Below are 15489 nucleotides of genomic sequence, written 5' to 3' on the forward strand. Positions count from 1 at the left end.
TACAGATGACATTGCTGAAGCCAGGCAAGCTGTAGTTGGTATTGGTAATCAACTGCAGTTAGACATCACTGACACAGATGTCATAGAGTTACTTGACTCCCATGGCAAAGAACTGACCACTGAAGACCTTATGGAACTAGAGCAGAAGACAATAGCATTTGAAGAAGAAAACAGAGACCTAGAAATTCCAAAATCAAAAACGTTTTCGACAAAAGAGTTAGCCGAAGCCTTTTATTTCATTGAAGCAGGAATGGCAACGTTAGATGAGCAAGATCCTAATACAGAGGAGTTCACTCAAGTTTACCGTACAGTTACTGAGTGCCTTAGCTACTATAATGCTATTTACGACAAGAAAAAAAAAAAGCTCTCTGCAAACCTCCCTTGATGCCTACTTCAAGAAATTGACTCCAGTAGTAAACACCCTGTCTCCAGCAACAGAATCAAACTCTGACTCTGCACCAACAGGCTCATTCTCTCCAAAAACAAGTCCATCATTTTCTGCATTATCCAACTAATACGTAAAGTAATCATAATGTTACTTCACAAATGAGTACTAACCCATACAGTAATTTTTATCCTCTTTCTTTTTCCCCATTTTAAACTATTTTAATAACTGTTACTGTACTGTAGTGTGTGAATATAGTTACTGTGGTGTTACTGTAGCATAGCTCATAGGAAATAAAGAAGCATAGCTACAGTATACAGGATTATGTTTAATATTTTTTTATTTGGAAGTGTTTAAAGTGTTTTCTATGCAAAGAAAAGTAAAATAAATACTAGACTGAGGCAAACATTTGACTAAGTGACATTTAATAAGAACCATGTGTACATTTTTCAACTTACATACAAATTTGACTTAAGGGCAGACTAAAAAACGGACCTCATCCTTAACCCAGGGACTGCCTGTACAATGTATTTTTATTAGTGCAATTATTGCACGGATGTCAAAGCTTTCAATCAAATGCACATGTTATTGCATAATATAATTTCTATCCAGACTACCCCAGTTATTGCACCTTGAGAACAATGTGTAAATTCTGCCTGAGTTCCTGCTACTGAATTCATGTTTTTCATATGATTTTTTTCATAAATTTCTTCAGAAATCTACCCTCTTTTGTTATATTTCCCTTCTAGGCCCCTGATATACCCTTACTATTTCAAATGAAGCTGCAATCCCCACATATAAGTAATATTCTCTGCTGGAAGCTGATCTTCTCCCAAAATATTCTTAAGTTTAATATCAAATTTTGGTGAAATATAAATACATGCCAGCATAATCCTCATCCCTTGCCAGTAGCCCCTTACTACCACAAATCTACCACTATAGTCTTTTTTTCCTTTTTATATCATTATTGGAGCCCTTCTAGCAATCAGTATTATTATTCCTCTTTTCCTTTGTCTCAGATATTCTGCTGAATATCCATCCTGAAAATATTTTTGTCCAATTTACAACCTCATTTCTTTCCAAATGTCTCCTGCAGCACTGCTATTTGCACTCTGCATTTCTTTCCTTTTTGTCTGTACTTGTGAGTCCATTTACATTCCAAGGTAATATAAATTTCATAGAATTATGATACAAAGCTGTTGTTCTCACATAATATACATGACATTTTTTGAATGTGTATTTCCAACATTTGTTTTACATGTATACACTGTTGCCAGGCTTATCCTTTATGCAACTGTTTCTTTTAATCTACATTTGAATGTATGTCTCATTTTCAAAACTTTTTGTTTTAATGGAAATCCTCAATCAAAAACTTAAATACATTTTAAGAACACCCAATCCCTTGTTAACTTCAAAAAAAAAAAACATACTAAACTATGTACATCTTTAAAAAATGAAGTTTAACCCTCCACATAAGAACAATTTCCCATTTTCAACAGCTGCATCCACATGCATTGCATAACCTAAAATGAAAAGTACCCATGCTCATACATCTCAACCTGGAAACATCAAAAATCTGGACAAGGTCTATGAAAAATAGGTACAAATCTGTACGCTGATTACCATACAATTTGCATACATAATTATGTAACCCCACCCACTCCAATTGAATTGTGGGATACCAAGTTTCAAATGCAAACTGAAGAACAGACAGCCAAAATATGGCACCAGAGTCCCCCCTGCACTGGGGGGAACAAAAGCCCAAAAACCAGGACACATTTTAAACATTGCTTGTATAATTTTGGAAAGTTGCTAGAATAAAATATTGTGTTACCACCATGTGTTTCACTGCCAAGTCTTGAACCCAGGCCCTGTGCACTACAATCAGAGCAACATACCAGTATGCTAAATCATCAGTTTCCTGAACAGTAAAAGACAGAAACTTAAATGGCTATCATTTAGTGAATTCAGTTCTCACCATAGCTCTTAACCTCTTAGCACAAAAAACCTGGACAAAGCCAATAATGGGGGAATATAGCTCCAAAAATCATCATTTATCATTATCATCACATATCAGCTACAATTTAGTGAATTCAGTTCTCACCATAGCTCTTAACTGCTTAGCACAAAAAAAAACCTGGACAAAGCCAATAATGAGGAATACAGACCCAAAATAGGGACAAATTTCAAATACTGATGTTATAACCTTAGAAAATTGCTAGAATAAAAGGTTTTGTGTTGCATGTATTTTCTGAAGAATATGAAGTCTGAAATTCAAATGCCTGTCATTATTTAGTGAATTCAATCTTTCACTGACTTACCACAACAATCCACCACAGATTTTATGAGGAAGAGAACAAAAATATGAGGCATAAATCTACACAGATCGTCTCAAAAAACTCCAGCTTTACTCTGTCGCATATCGCCTACTCAGAGGCGATCTCTGCCTAACATACAAAGCTATGTCAAACCCAGGACTGTTGGACATGCTCCACTTAAAGAAATCCCAATCCCTCCGAGCTACATGCTCTGGGGACCTAAACCTTGTCACCACAATAAACAGAACATGCTGGAGAGATAGATCCTGTCTCAGAGACTTCCCATACTCTGGAACAAACTACATATCTATATCTATATCAAACAAAGCTCCTCATTAGCATTCCAAGAAAAATCTTGATGATTGGATGGGTGATAGGAAATTCACCCTGGGGATCACTTCCGTGGCTGTGCTTGGCAGGGGCACAGGAAAATAATTTTCTTGGATGGCAAAAGCCAGGATACCGTTTGGCCTAGGGCCAACAGCCTAGTACGTAACTATGAACCTTTTTTTTTTCATATCCGTTTGAAGATAGAAGCCCCAGCATCTTTCAGCTGTCCCTGGTTTTCAGGAATGTCCATGATTTTGACTCGGATTTTAGCTTTGCCCCTCTTAATCCCGTCTAAAACTGGTGACTTTGGAGAAAAGGTGGTGAACTATACAATAAATAGTAATAGTTATAGTTAAACTTGTTTTACTTCAGAAAACGTTTATTAATCCACATTTTCGTATTCTGTTAATATCCCAATTTTATATTAATAATATTTTAAAAGTGTCCATGAGAATTTCTGGCTTTGTCCCACTCCCTGACTCTGATTTGTTAAGAGCTATTGCAGCCTAGTACAATGCAAACAACCTGCTGAAGAGATTGGAAATACACCACATTCGAACGGGTACCAGCCTTTGGCGCCTTCTAGCGTTAGATTTTAACATTTCTACAGAAAATCAAACAGTAGAGTTGCTCTGTGTTTGGTCACGTGATAATGGCTAAGCCTGAGGAAGGAAGTAGTTTTAGCAATGTATGAATAATGATCTCGGCTGCTGTTGAGAGTATTATTTTCAGTGCAGTAATTTGGTCAAACGTTTCGGCAGGTCGGTGCTTTTTCTGAATGAAGTAAATGGAAATGTATTTCTTTAACAAAGGTCAATGTGATTAGGCGCATTGTACTTTGTGTAACATTAATAGCATCTGGTCTTTTACCTTATTCCAAAGTGCATTACTGAGTTCATGAAGTGAGATTCGTTTATATTGTTGATTTCTGAAATAATTTCATCGGGGCATGTGCATTCACTTGACTATGGGTGGGGTCATAAACGAGAGCTACGATTAATTTCTTATTGGAAGCTGATTACATGTGTTTTTGTTTTAATAAAATAGTACGAAAAGAGCTTGGAGCCTACTTAACGAAAACTTCTTATGTTTATAACTGCTCTGTGATTTCAGTGTAGCACTATGGGTTTTGTCACTGTTTAACCGTGTTTCGTTATGAATTATTGTGTCACTCAACCGTCCCTGATTTTTAACTCGGTTATCATCTCTGTCCCTCTTAATCCTTCCGGAAACTGTTAACTTTTGGGCTTTGTATTAGAATATTACCCCACCGCGATTTTCGCGCAGGAATGGGCGTGGCTTGCATGACTGACATGCCAAGCCCGGGTGAGGTTGCATGCAAATTACGGCTGAGTGACAAGCCATGCAGATTATCCAGCAACACGTTGAATATTCATTTTGAATATTCCATTTGTCACTGTTTGTTGCCGTTCTCTTATGTTTTCGTTTCCCCAAATTTTTATTTTTAATTTTTCGATATACAGAAGAGACAATGTTGCCGTTCTTGAAATACGGCCATTAATTAAGAGATGTAAGGACAGGTTCAAGTATTAGTGGGAGAGAAGGGCACTATGTGCGCAGTACGTTACACACCCCATCCTAATTTTGTGCTTTAAATTGCTTTTGCTGCACCCCCACCCTTTCTTAAGTATGCTTTTCAGAATAACACCAAATTTGTGGTTTTCTGGTAAATTACATTTTAGTTTCATAGTTTACATTATTTTGAAATGCTTGCCGACATAACTTGTAAAGCTAGCAACGTTCTAAGTTTATAAACGCAGTAATTAAATTCTCTCCCTATATTTGGTAGTTTGCCCCCCATTCTATTAGGCTTTGTTCAGATTTTGTCCGTTAAAAGATTGAGAGGTATGTGTCAGTGTTAACAACTGGAACAAATGTATGTTAAGTTAAGGTTCCAAGTATGTTTTTCTTAGTTACCGCACTCCACTGTCCCCTAAGTAAATGCAGCAGACATTACAAATAAAAAAAAAAAATCAAATTTTGAAAAATACATATCTGCAGACCAGCAGAATGACATGGAAAATTATTTGGCATGTAGGGAGTGGTACCGCAAATAAATACTGGATGTCAAACATCTAGGAAACAGTAATACTTAAAACAGAATACAAGTAAAGAGTTCTGCCATCCACGTTCCTGCACAGAGAACTACAAATAGTTTAGGTGTGTGTGTTGTTATATAGAACAGATAAAGCGCACTTGCAGCAGGGTCTGTATTCAACTACACTGTTTTGCATATTCTATTTGGCGACGCTGGGTATCTCATGTTTATTCACAGTCATCATCATCATCTTTCTGCTGTTCCCGTTAGGGGTCACCACAGCGGATCATCTGTTTCCATTTCTTCCTGTCCTCTGCATCTTGCTGTGTCACACCAACCACCTGCATGTCCTCTCTCACCACATCCATAAACCTTATCTTAGGCCTTCCAACAGGTAGCTTCATCCTTAGCATCTTTTTCCCAATATACTCAGCATCCCTCCTCAGCACATGTCCAAACCAACATAATCTTACCTATCTGGCTTTGTCTCCAAACCTTCCAACCTGGGCTGACCCTCTAATATACTTATTCCTAATCCTGTCCATCCTCGTCACACCCAGTGCCAATCTTAACATCTTTAACTCTGCCACATCCAGCTCAAACTCCTCTGCCTTTTTGTCAGTGCCACGGTCTCCAACCCATATAACATAGCTGGTCTCACTACCCTCTTGTAGACCTTCCCTTTCACTCTTACTGGTACTTGTCTGTCACAAATCAGTCTTGACACTCTTCTGCACCCACTCAATCCTGCCTGTACTCTGTTCTTCACCTCTCTTCCACACTCACCGTTACTCTGAACTATTGATCCCAAGTATTTAAACTCATCCACATTCGCCACCTCTACTCCTTGCATCCTCACCATTCCTCTATCTTCCCTCTCATTCACACACATATATTCTGTCTTAGTCCTGCTGACCTTCATTCCTCTTCTCTCTAGAGCATAGCTCCATCTCTCCAAGGTGTCCTCCACCTGTTCCCTACTCTCACTACAGATCACAATGTCATCTGCAAACATCATAGTCCACGGGGACTCCTGTCTGATCTCGTCTGTCAACCTGTCCATCACCATTGCAAATAAGAAAGGGCTCAGAGCAGATCCTTGATGTAACCCCACCTCCACCTTAAACGCATCTGTCATTCCCACCGCAGACCTCACCGCTGTCACACTACCTTTGTACATATGCTGTACCACTCTTACATACTTTTCTAACACTCCTGACTTCCTCATACAATACCACAACTCCTCTCTAGGCACCCTGTCATATGCTTTCTCTAAGGCTACAAAAATACAATGCAACTCTTTCTGACCTTCTCTGTACTTCTCCATCAACACTCTCTGAGCAAACATCGCGTCTGTAGTGCTCTTTCCTGGCATGAAACCATATCGCTCATCTCATGTTTATTCACAGTAAGACTAGCAATTACAGGGAAACGTTCAGTAGTGGGCAGGTTTTGGGCGGTCCTTGCTACTGCGCATCTAGTGGGGGTAATGTTCTAATACAAAACCGACTTTTGGAGAAAAGGGGTGAATTACACTTAATGATAATAGAGTTATCTATTTGTTTTACTTCAGGAAGTAGATATTTTTCATCTTCTCAGGCTGTTAGTGTCTGTTGTTAACAGTGGTAATAATTTAAGTGTCGCTGTTTAATTCTGGATCTGTTCCTGCTTTTGTTGAGATTTGTTCTCCGATTCATTGAGAGCTACCCGTATGGGTCCAGTATGAGACCTCTACCTACTCTAAAAAGTGAGAAAGTGCTTTCCTTTCAGAACTACTGGTATGATTTTTATTGCTCCTAGGTCGAGAGGTTTGACAACTCTATGTGGCATACCTCATCACTAAGGGCTTTTCATCCAGAAAAAAGAAGGTCATTGTCCCACTGTACTCATCCCTCATTAGACCCATTATAGATTATAATGCCCCGTTTGGTATGTACCTCACAAGACATCTGCAACAGCTGGAAAGGCCAAAGAAATACCTCACTAAAAGAATCACAGGCCTAAAGCAGATGCCATATGCTGACCGTCAAAAAAAAAGCTGTACTCTGTGGCATATCGTCTACTCAGAGGCGATCTCTGCTTAACATACAAGGCCATGTCAAACCCTGAGCTGTTGGACATGCTCCACTTAAAGACATCCCAATCCCTCAGAGCCACACGCTCCAGGGATCTAAACCTTGTCATCACAATGAACAAAACATGCTGGAGGGATAGGTTCCTGACCCAGAGACTCCCCATACTCTGGAATAGACTGCCCGTACATGTCAAGCAGAGCGCCTCATTAGCCCTCTTCAAAAGGAACCTTGATGATTGGATGGGAGATAGGAAATTCACCCCGGAGATTATGTCATTCGCCCTGCTCGACAGGGTCCAGAGAAGTAAATATTGTGGGAGGAAATGTCCAGGAATTGTTATGGCTAGGCTTGTATAGGCCCTAGGGCTGATAGCCTAGTACCAACCTATGAACTAGGCTAGATGCCTTAAGAGGTTTTGTATTAGAACACTACCCCATCAGATGCGCAGTAGCAAGGACTGCCCAAACTACACCCACCACCCTTTATATGGCTGTTTTTGCTAGTATTACTCTGAATAAACAGGTGAAAACCTTTGCCATTAAAATGAATATGCAAGACTTTCTAAATAGTTGAATCTGGCCACTGCTGTAAGTGCGCGGTACGTAAATCCAAAGTATAGACTGTTGAAATGTACACATATTAGTTGTTACCTACATAAAAAAAAAAAACAAAAAACGGAATGCAATATATTATAAAAGCTATACTTTAACAATGATTCGGCTGCTGTTCTAGCACCATTCACTGTGCACCGATATTGTGCAGTACTGTACATTGCAAACACTAAATGCCTCACACTTCTGACTACAACCTGAAGGCAACTCACACAAGGCACGAAACTAAGCAGTTGTGACATCTGATAGAAAACTGCACTTTCATGTTGCTTCTGTAATGTGGGAAACACCCCCCCCCCCCAGCATAAAGCAATTACTGAACAGTATATATTAAAGAAACATGGAGGGTGCATGTGGGGCTGCCCCCCCAAAACCAATTCCTACAAAGCAAATGCAGTAAAGAAACATGGGGGGTGCAGGGGGGCTCACTCCCCTGCTAAAGCAATTCCTGTACAAACGTATAGTACATAATGAGTTTAACTCCATACTGAAAAACTCCCTTGCAATGGCCCTATTTCAAGAACGCAAAAGCATACCTCTGAAGTGTGCAGAGTTTCGTAGAATGTCCAGATTTTTGCTTCATACTTTTGTTCTGTTTGTCATACAATTGTGTTTTTCTGACAAATCATTGGCAAATTATTCAGGGTTAGTGTCAGAAAATAATTTGAGTTTCAGACTTCATACCCTTCAGAAAATTCATGCTGATGCAAAACCTGATATTCTATCAATTTTCTAAGTTGGTAAGAACAATATTTAAAAAGTGTCCATGTTTTGGGGGCTTTGTCCCCCCATTATTGGTGGCTTTGTCCAGATTTCTTGCTCTGACATGTTGAGTGGTATGTGCCAAAGTATGATCATATGATGCATATTCACCAGGCTACTTGATGATCTGCATGGCTTGTCACTCACCCATGATTACCATGCAGCATCACACATGATTGCCCTGTCAATCATACAGATCACTTCCATTCCTGTGCGAAAATCACGGTGGGGTAATGTTCTAATACAAAGCCCCTTAAGATACTAATGCTGACTAGCTTAATCATCTGGACCCCCAGTTAACTTTTATAATTTGATGTTTCCATTTTCATACCTTCCTCAACTTATGGGATCAGATCCGATCCTGTGATCCATCTCTGCCATTTTATTAGCTTGTGGCCACCAATGAACTCTCAAGCTCATTCTCTACCCACGATGCACCTTCCCTAACATTTCTCATCTCGTTTGCCACTTTACGGCTTTAGCATTCAGACGTGGTCGCCATCAGCTCTCGAGTTTTCAGTGAGAGATAAGTTAACTTTTCATACTTTCTCCATGAAAACTTCAGCAACAACTATTTCTTTAATATTTCATCTTCATTTTTCATAGTTATTTCTTCCATTCTGTTTCTTACTTTTTCAGTGTAAAACATTTTGGTAGACCTAACCCTTTCTTTTTACTCTTTTTGCATGTAGTGTGATCTCTGTAATTACCATTGTTGGTATTTTCTTTTTATTTACAAGTTTTTTCTTTTAGTTCCCTAATACCATTTCTGGTATTTTTCCTTTTTCTTTCTAGCAATTAAAAAAAAAAGTTTACTCTTCTCCTTAACTACAAAAAATGTCTGAGAAAGGTCCAGCAGGTTTTAAAATATGTGACAAGCATGGGTATAAGTTGCCCTTGTCTGATGTCCACAGTCTTTGTGTATATTGTGTAGGACCAGAACACTTATAACAGGACTGCAGTATTTGTTATGGGTTCAACCTCTGAGCTTTAGCTAACAGGGAAAATAAGCCAGTTTTAAAGGGATTACTGCCGTCTTCTTTTTTGGAAGCCATTACTGGGGTTCAGTCCCCCAAACTTACATTTAAAGACCCACCAAAAAGGTCTAGACCTTCGGATTCTCCAACCTCTACCTTTTCTGAGCCAAGAAGAAAGAAAGAAAGACTGGATTCAAAGCTACATCCCATCTGACCTCTCTTATACTTCGAATCTTACGTCCTTTGATCCGACCAAACATACTTCGGATCCTATATCTTCGGATCTCACCAAACATATTTCGGATCGTACATCTTGTGATCCAAAGCCCTTACAAAGGGCTACTTGTTCACCATGCCTGAATCTGGTTGCTCCAGAGTGACCTCTTCCTTTTTAGAGAGGCACTCAAAATTGCCATAACGGGTATCCTCTAATTCCTCCAGGAGTCTCACAGAAGCAGATGTGGAGAGGAGTAGCAGGAAATTTTTCATGGAGCAAATTCAGAAAGGAGAGCTCGTGGATGTTCTTCATTCCACATTGCTGCAGTCCTAACTATTGGGTAGTCCGCTGTCCAGTCGGCCCGAATACCAGAGTATATGGCTGACGTCGGTCAGGGCGCATTAGACTGACGTCAGCACGTCAGGGTACTAATGCGCATGACCGACGTCATATCCTCAGTCTTTTTTGCCGCATGGTCCGATGCAGAAGCAGTTTTGCGAGTGCAGGTTGGCGTTCTGAAATTTTCTGAAGTCGGAGTTTCAGACCGAATCAGAGTTGGCTAAGTACCCGCTAGAACATTTTGGTGTTTTCTTGCCTCAGTATTTAACCGGATGTCAGAAAAAGTGAATAACTGTATTTCTTGTGGGAAACAGATACCTCATAGGGATTACCATACCTTGTGTATACCTTGTTTAGGGCCTGAGCACGACGTTGTTGGATGCCGCTCTTGTGCTAGGTTTAACAAACGCACTATTAAGAGAAGGTTAGACTGTGCCAGGTTAGTGTTTGGGAAGCGTTGCAATTATAAAATGCCGCCGGATGCTCCGACGCCCGCTTCCCAAGAAGCGCAAGGACAAAACAGCGAAGCCTAGGGTTGATGAACCGCAGTCCCGGACGTCGGTTCTTTAGAAGGCTCAGTGGAGCCAGAGGTTTTGCCAGGAGTTTCTTTGGAGTCTCAGGCAGAGACTTTACTGTTACAGGATGTGCCTTCTCAGGAGGTAGGCCAGGCTGAGGGGCTTCTCAGGTAACTGTTCTTCCCTCTCTTCCCAAGGGAGTTAGAGCCTCCTTCTGTTTCCAAAACTTCTTTGAGAGGTAGGCCAAGTTTAGCTTCAGTGGGGGCTTCTCCTAGCACTTCAGGTTCTGTGCCTAAGAAACATATGCTTAAAATGGCAGAAGATTTGATTACTATGACTAGAGGTTCTATGCCCCTCCTGATAAGAGGCCTAGGGTGGAACCTGAGTTTGATAGTTTTGAACAGTGTTCAGAGGCTTCTGAGACTTCTCATGGAAGATTTGCAGGAGTATCCTCCTTATTCTGATTCTGATGTGGATGATTCCACTCCTACAGCTTCTCCTCCTGAGGATTTCTCATTTTCAGAGACTCTGCATTCCATGAGGGAGCACTTTAAATGGGAAGGCCAGGATTACTCTGATTCCAGGAAAAGGCTTAGGGAATTCTTGTTTTGCCCCAGCATAGCCCTTTAGCTATACCTCTTGTGTTGAATGTGGTGGAAGTTGTTTTTGCAGAGGCTTCCTGAACCCTGATTCTTTGCCTCCTGCTCCTGTTAAACCTGATAGGTACTATAGGGTGCCTGAAGCTCATAAGTATCTTTTAAGAGTCCTAGGGCAGACCCGAAACTGTTTCTCAGGGACCTAAAGGTGTTAAGGCCTCTGTGGTTAAAAACCCTGTTCCCACTGATAAAGAGGCAAGGGCTTTGGATAGATGGGGAAAGAAAGTGTATACTTCTTCCACTTTAGCCATGAGGGCGTTGAATTGTCAGTTTCACATGCTAAAATATCAAAATTATCTCCTTTCACAACTGAAATCTAAGGTGGATGCTTTGGCGGAAGGTATTGAGTGTAAAGAGTTGCTGGATTTAGTTCATGTGTCTGAACAAGTGGGTAAGCATTCTTTGCAATGTGGTTTTGATGCTGTACAGGCCTCCTCGAGGGTGGCTGCCACTAGTTCTGTTCTTCGCAGGCATGCCTGGTTGAGGGATCAGAATTTAGCTGAGCATGTTAAGACAAGGATTTTGGATGCTCCTTTACAGTCTGATGTGTTGTTTGGTTCGCCTGTGGAAGCAGTTTTAAAGAAAATGGAGGACAAAGCTAAGTCTATGCAAACTGTTAAAGATTTTTGCAGGTGCAGCCACCGAAGTTTAGTAGAAATTGGCCTACTAAGGGATGGACATATCCTGCTTATGATTCCCAGTCTAGGGGTAGGTCTAGACGTGGTAGGGGCAGAGCTCAAGGTTCTTTTAGGCCTAGAACAGGAGTTCACCTGCTCAGACTTCTGGTGAGGGCAGGGGTCAGTCCTTTGGTAAACAGACCCAATGACCTGCCTTTTCAGCTGCCAGTAGATTCTGGTCTGGCAGCTCCTTTGGGAGGAAGACTGTCTCTTTTCAAAGAAAATTGGGATTTAATCACTCAAGACAGATGGGTGTTGGATATCATTCACCACGGTTACAGGTTTTATTTCCATACATTGCCCCTTTCAAAGGCATGCCAGACGTTCCTCCTCCACAAAGGAAAGAGGCTCACAAGCAAATTTCTGTTACTCCAAATAGGGGCCATTCAGCCAGTCCCTGTATCAGAAAGGGGCCTAGGGTTTTATTCTCGCCTGTTCCTAGTACCAAAGAAGGGGAACACGTGGAGACCAATTTTGGATTTATCTATCCTCAACACTTATCTGGACATTCCAAAGTTCAAGATGTTGACGTTACAACAGCTTTTACCTCTACTGGGCAAAGATCACTGGATGGTAACTTTAGATCTCAAGGAAGCTTACCTTCATGTGCCTATAAGACTAAGTTGCAGGAAGTATCTGCGTTTTGAGCTGGAAATTCTCATTATCAGTTCTCTGCATTGCCCTTTGGCTTATCTACTGCGCCCAGAGTATTCACAAAGGTTCTGGCTCCAGTGATAGCTTACTTCAGGCTAAAAGGAATTCAAATCTATCCTTACTTGGACGACTGCCTGATTCTGGCTCAAGAAAGGAAGACCTTCTACAGCATCTGGAATATGTTATAGCAGTGCTAAGATGCCTAGGGTATTCTGTGAACGAAATAAAGTCCAGTCTAGTACCCTCTCAAGACATGTGCTTTCTGGGTGTGAGACTGAATACAGCAGCCCAGATGGCCTTTAACCCCGGACAAACAAAAGAGTCTATCCCTTTACTTCCATCAACTATCTCATCAGTCCGTGCTGACTGCAAGGACAGTCCTTCAAGCATTAGGGTTCATGGCATCTTGTATTCTGGTGCTTCCCAATGCCAAACTGCATATGAGGAAGCTGCAATGGTATCTCAAAATGTATGGACACAGCACTGCCAGGATTTGGACACTGTCATTCAAATAATACCTTGCCTTCAAAAGAATTTTGTGGTGGGCTCAGGAATGTCACCTAAACAAGGGACTCTCTGTGACCCGCCAGAGGCGAGTCAGATTTTAACGACAGATGCCTCGGACATTGCTTGGGGAGCTCATCTAAATGGAAAGTGGATACAAGACAAGTGGCCTGCCAGACTACAGCATCTACATATCAACATGAAGGAGATGTTAGCAGTCCAGTTTGCATTAATGGCTTTCAAGGAGTTACTTCTTCCAGGGCAGGTGTTGATTCTAACAGACAACACAACTGTCATGTGGTACATCAACAAACAAGGGGAACACATTCTTATCCTCTATGCAGGCAAGCAATGATTTTATGGAGACTGCGCTCAGCTTGCAACTAACTCTTCAGGCAAGGTTTCTGCCGGAGCACAGAACTCCTTAGCAGATGTGTTAAGCAGACAAATCATGGATCCCACGAGTGGAAACTGGATCTTCATGTATTTCAGAAATTGACAGTGTCATGGGGAACTCCAGACATAGATCTGTTCGCTTCTCCACTAAACCACCAGCTGCCAAAGTTTTGCACAAAGGGGTTTCATCACACAGCTTGGAAAGTGGATGCTCTTTCTTTCAGTTGGAAAAATCTTCATGTGTATGCCTTTCCACCTCTGCCTCTTCTTCCAAAGGTGCTCTTAAAGGTCAGACAAGACAAGCCAAGGATGATTTTAATAGCTCCAGATTGGCCTCGCAACACTGGTACCCACTACTAAGGAGTCTGGTAAGGAAGCCTCCATGGCCTTTACCTTTGATTCCACATCTGTTATCTCAGAAGGACGGTCATCTGCTCAATGTCAAGCTTCACTCACTTCATCTAACAGCCTGGCATATTCTGTTTTGAAACACAGCAGGTCTCAACTTCCTCAACAAGTTTTAAATGTGATTATGGAAGCTAGAAGACCTAGTACAAGGAAAGTGTACGAGAAAAATGGAAGAGGTTTTTATTTTGGAGTACAGCAAAGAATTTGGAGATTTCTGAGCCTAATTTGAATGTGGCTCTTCAATATCTTACTGAGTTATTGGACAAAGGTTTGTCCTTCTCTTCTATTAAGATTCATGCTGCAGCAATTTCAGCTCACTATGATTGTGACCCACCATTGTTTTCGCATCCTTTGTTCAAGCAGTTTCTTAGAGGGCAAAGAATATAAGACCCCACGTAGAGCTCCTACTCCTGCTTGGGATCTCAATTTTGTGTTGGAAAACTTACTCTACAACCTTTTGAGCTCAAGTGGCTACTGCTGAATTGAAATACTTGTCATGGAAGACTGCTTTTCTGTTGGCTATTACTTCTGCAAGAAGGGTGTCTGAGTTGCAGGCCCTTATGGCAGTAGAGCCCTTTTGATTTTCCATAAGGATAGGGTATCATTACGCACTAATCCTTCCTTTATGCCTAAGGTGGTTTCTAGTGTGACTTTAAACCAAACTATTCATTTGACAAGTTTTTATGCAGACACCCAAAATAAAGGGGAAAAAATTTTGCACACTTTAGATGTACATAGGCAATTGCGTTATTATTTAAGCAGGACTAAGGATTTTAGGCAGTCTCAGCAGTTGTTTGTTTCTTTTGCTTTGAGTTCGCAGGGCAAGCCTGTGTCAAAACAAACTATTTCTAGGTGGATTGGGTTTTGCATTGCATTTTGTTATTCCCATCATGGCAAGGAGATTCCAGCTGGGATTAGGCCTCATTCCACTAGGGCTACTGCCACTTCAACAGCATTTCTAAGGGCGGTGGCAACTAAGGATATTTTGGAGGCAGCTACTTGGAGTTCAGTGCATACTTTCTCTAAGCATTATCACCTTCCTCTCTACTCTAAGTCTAGGGCTGGTTTTGCCACAGCTGTTTTGCAAGGCATGTTGTCAGCTCCTGCTTCTTTATGATTTGCCAGCCTCCTTACCTCTGCTTTGGGATTCTACCTAATAGTTAGGACTGCAGCAATGTGGAATGAAGAACATAGTACAGTTTTGTACCTACCATAAATGTAGATGTTCGAGGATCCACATTGCTGCAGTCCAATTTACCCTCCCTCCTTCCCTCTGTGTTTAGGGGTGGTTGTGTAGGTGAGGTTATATGCTGATATTTTGTATATATTTTTGTATATATTGTACATATTTCTGGTGCAGGTATATTGTGCCTTGTCTTTTAGGGTCTTCTGACATCTGGGGCAAGAAAAGACTGTGGCTATGACGTCGGTCATGCGCATTAGTACCCTGACGCACTGACGCCAGTCTAATGCGCCTGACCGACGCCAGCCATATACTCTGGTATTCGGGCCGACTGGACAGCGGACTACCAATAGTTAGGACTGCAGCAATGTGGATCCTCGAACATCTACATTTATGGTAGGTACAAAACTGTACTTTCCTACT

General features: G+C 41.1%; 1 protein-coding gene across 1 annotated transcript in view; it reads left to right on the forward strand.

The window, feature by feature from the left end:
• The first annotated feature begins 3693 nt into the window (after positions 1 to 3693).
• NEK3 (NIMA related kinase 3) overlaps positions 3694 to 15489 on the forward strand; it is a 1322970-nt gene continuing 1311174 nt past the window's right edge. The window contains exon 1 of the mRNA XM_044071667.1: positions 3694 to 3794. The gene's annotated coding sequence lies outside the window, so the exon portion shown is untranslated. The remainder of the gene's footprint in view (positions 3795 to 15489) is intronic.

Source organism: Protopterus annectens, chromosome 5.part0 (genome assembly GCF_019279795.1).
Source record: "Protopterus annectens isolate FY-2018-M chromosome 5.part0, PAN1.0, whole genome shotgun sequence".
In the NCBI taxonomy this organism is placed as follows: Eukaryota; Metazoa; Chordata; order Ceratodontiformes; family Protopteridae; genus Protopterus; species Protopterus annectens.